Below are 4338 nucleotides of genomic sequence, written 5' to 3' on the forward strand. Positions count from 1 at the left end.
TACACACCGGCCTCTGGCTCTCTGCTCTAGCCTCTCTTTCTCTGGTCTTTCTCTGGTCAGCACAGGCAGCAGAAGCCTTTCCTAACCTCCTGAAGGATGAAGACGACCTCCTCCCTGGATGGGCTGCAGTCTGTATTGATGCCACCCCACGCGTTGGGACAGTCCCTGTTTTTCCACTCTTTTCTGCCTTGGAGCAGCTGGGAACTGTAGTCCAGCAGATGAGGAAGCCCCATTCAACCCAGTGAGTGAGACCTCTCTGGAACTACAGCTCAATTAAACCTTATGGCGGAACATTTTAAACAAACAGCCACAGACAGCAGCCCAGCAGCCATCTTACAAACACAGGTAACTGCCATTTCGTTACACCTACCCAAAGCCACTGAGGGAAAAGTTAAGTCCCACACAGGAGGCAAGCAGGAGAAGTGTCTTCGTCAAAGAGACAAAGCCATTTGCCAGGAATTCTGACGGCAGAGTGGCCGAAGGGGGAGTGGGCAGAGAAGAGGAGCAGACCCACCCCTGGCCAATGGCACACGAGTAGTCCTGAGTGGCAGCTTACGGGCCAATGGCTGAGGGAGTGCATGGAATATTGCCACCCCACAGGAGGGAAGCCACCCCAACTGACAATTATATATAAGGAGAGATAGTTAGGGAACAGAGTATTTGTAAGAGTTCGTGATTGAGCTGAATTGCTAAGGACTTCTACAAGTGTCTCTTTACCACCATGTTATACCATTCATGACTATAATTATAAGGTCATTCTCAAGCCCATACTTTTTATATTACATGTACAAACCTTATGGAGAATTAATGCTACTTGGATTTGTCTTTTACAAGAATCACTTAAGAGTCTTTGGCCACTTTTTTTTAGCCACTGGAAACATCTGCATCTTGAATGTCATTTCTGAATAGTTCAGCAGTGAGACATAGCATTCAAAACCCCAATTCTACATGGAGCTTGTCAGCTGACCTTGGACCAATCATTTACCCTCAGTCTAACTCACTTCACAAGGTAAAAGATAAAAAAGAGAATGATATCTGCTGTCCTGAACCCTATGGGGGAAGGGATTTAAAAATGCACTAGACAGAAAGATAGAATAAAGAATAAAGACAGAAAGATAGAATAAATGTACTGAAAGTACATTATGCAGTCTTTCACACATTCTTTCTCCAAATCTAGTGATAAAAATAGCTGACTCTGTTCGTATGTTTTAAAAACCAGTAAGTGAACTGATGCTAACCCAGTAACTCAATGCTGACTGAAGCTGAACCCTAGCGACAGTCCAATTAAGATGCTCCTGAGAGCGTCTAGAGACTTCTGCTCCCTTTTAATTTTAGAAACAGAAGGTGAGAAAGAGATGAAAGGACTCCCTGTGCTCCACGAAGGAAAAGTTTGGATTTTGGTCTTGGGCCATGCAATCTCTTTTGACGAAGGTCGCTTGGAAATTACATATATTGTTATACCCAATAATCTCACTTGGCTAGAACCTCACTGTAGCACTTCTCTGAGGAACAGGGCAGGGCTCATAAGAACAATTTAGAAAATACAGAAACAGAGTTTGAACCATAACAGAGTGAAGCAGTACTCCAAACATACCAGATGGGATGTCATTAGAAAGAGAAGAGCAAGAGTTCAGTAGCACCTTAAAGACTAACAAAATTTGTGGCAGGGTATGAACTGTCATGAGTCACTGCTCACTTCTCTAGAAGCTCATACCCTGCCACAAATGTTGTTAGTCCTGCACTTGACAGACAACAAATTATGAAATGATCTTCTAATAATGGAGGACTGGGAGTTCCTAATTTACTACTATTTAGCTTCCCAGTTAAGGAACCTAATAGTTTTATTGCACTCACACTTAATGCCGGATTGGACCCAGATTGAATAAAGTTTTTCAAGCTCACACTTTATCTCAGACGTCTGATGAAACAAAGGCACAGAGAGACCTACTCTTTCACCCTCTCCTCTTTCACAGTCAGCAAGAGCTTCTTTAGGTCCTCTTCACTTTCTGCCATTAGAATGGTATTTTCTGCATATCTGAGGTTGTTGATGTTTTTCCCGGCAATCTTAATTCCGGTTTGTGATTCACCCAGGTCGGCATTTTGCATGATGTGCTCTGCATATAAATTAAATAAGCAGGGTGACAATATACATCCTTGTCGTACTCCTTTTCCTATGCTAAACCAATCAGTTGTTCCATATCTGGTTCTGTCGCTTCTTGACCCTTATATAGGTTTCTCAGGAGACATGTGAGGTGGTCTGGTACTCCCATCTCTTTAAGGACTTGCCATAGTTTGTTGTGATCCACACAATCAAAGGCTTTAGCGTAGTCAATGAGGCAGAAGCAGATGTTTTTCTGGTACTCTCTTGCTTTCTCCATAATCCAGCAAATGTTGGCAATTTGATCTCTAGTTCCTCTACCTCTTCGAAACCCAGCTTGTACTTCTGGCAGTTCTCTATCCACTACTGCTGAAGCCTAGCTTGTAGGACCTTGACCTTGCTAGCATGTGAAATGAGTGCAATTGTGCGATAGTTTGGACATTCCTTGGCATTCAAAGTCCTGTAGGTCCGATTTAGTAAGAGGTGAATCTTTCTCAACTGTGTCATTCAAGTCCGCCATTTTGTTACTGCCATTCCCACTAGTCTTCACATCCCTCAGTGGGAAGTTCTCACTAACAGGACTCACTGGACTTATTTTTAGGGGTGCTAGGTTTCCCCATAATTATTTATTAAAGCTAGTGATATGTGAGCTATGTTTAGATCGGTAAAGGGAGGCAAGGTCAGGAGCCACAGAATCAGGTGTCCGCCATTTTCTTGGCGCAATGTCCCACCCCTTGTGCATGACTTAATAAGGCTCAGAATAGAAGGCTAGTGAGAGTTTATTTCAAGGCTGAATGTTCTTTACAAGAACCATGTGTCCCACTTAAAAAGGTACTATTCTTGTTCATCTGAGTTAGCATATTGTTTCATTACGAGCTTTGCCTTTTCATCATGTTGCCCTAAGGATACATCTTTGTATGAATCATCAATTTGAGGCAATTTTGTCCATACTGCTTTCCAAAAATAATAGTTGCTGGTACCATGCCAGTGGAACAATGAGGAGTTGTTTGATAACTGTGGCGAAGCCTCTACAGTTCTTGCTTCGTATTGGCTCCCTCTGCTGCGGCAATCTTTAAAATTTTCTTGAGTGTCTGCATAAATCTCTCAACCTCTCCATTTGCTTGCTTGGTGTGATTTTTCTATGTTTGAATCCAAGTTAAACTGAGAAAACCACAGACTCTAAATCAGCAGGTTGTGGTCACTTTTAACAACAGCTGGTATACAATAAGATGAAAAAATCTTGTCCAGTTTGGGCAATACTGACTGTGATAGACTAATGATCTGATTCAGTAAAAAGCAGCTTCATGTGTTCATGTATGTCAGGCTGTTGTAAAAGGGTCAGAAATAAGACCAGTAAAACGTTGGCAACCCTGTGGCCTCTGTGATAATCTTCCAACACCTTGCAGCCCAATTCTTTGCATGATTCCTCAGAAATATGCCCCTTGGAATTGAGTGGAAATGTTTCCCAAGGAAGCATCAGCAGGAACTCAATATTAGCTTCTTGCTCCTTTTCCACTAGCACAGTCTCTGTCCAATACTTCCAAATCCTGACATTAAGCACCAGCATGAGTACACAAACAGAAAGAGTGCTTAACTAATGTGATCACTAAAAGTGAACGGTTTCTGAAGCAGACTCATGATGCCATCCAAAGAACACTTTCTGGAGAGTAAGCCCTATTGAGTAGACTTCAGTAGATTTTTTGGGAGACCTGTTTAGGATTGGTCTCTTAGAGTCTCTTGGCTTATGGTAGAGTTAAGGTGTGCTTTTTCCCCAAATTCAATGCACTTGTTTTCAAATTGAAATAAATGAAGCTCTCAGACTCATAATTTTGTTGCGATATCTACTGTCACGTTTCCCTTGGCATTTCTTGTACATTTGCCAATAAGCTAAGCAAAAAGCAATACACCTGCCAGTTGTGTTTATTTCCTTACCAGCTTATAAAATGCCCTTTCTGAGAGGGTCAATGCAAATGATGTGACTCGATGATTCATGCATCACACAGGAATAACAACACCTCCAGATCCAATTCACATTAATTAAATAGCCACGCTTACAGAAATTTATTTCAAATAGGTAATTAGCATGGCTGGCTCCCCATTACTAGTCACCATTTCTGAGATAATCAGAATAGATGACACTCATAAATGTTAGCTGCTTTTTCTCAGGCAGCACATTTCAATACATATTATATTTAAATAAGTCCTCATTTGTTTGCTGTGCTTCTCTCCCATCCCCAGCA

This window comes from Gekko japonicus, unplaced genomic scaffold (assembly GCF_001447785.1).
Source record: "Gekko japonicus isolate JY-2015 unplaced genomic scaffold, Gekko_japonicus_V1.1 scaffold5, whole genome shotgun sequence".
NCBI classification, from domain to species: domain Eukaryota; kingdom Metazoa; phylum Chordata; class Lepidosauria; order Squamata; family Gekkonidae; genus Gekko; species Gekko japonicus.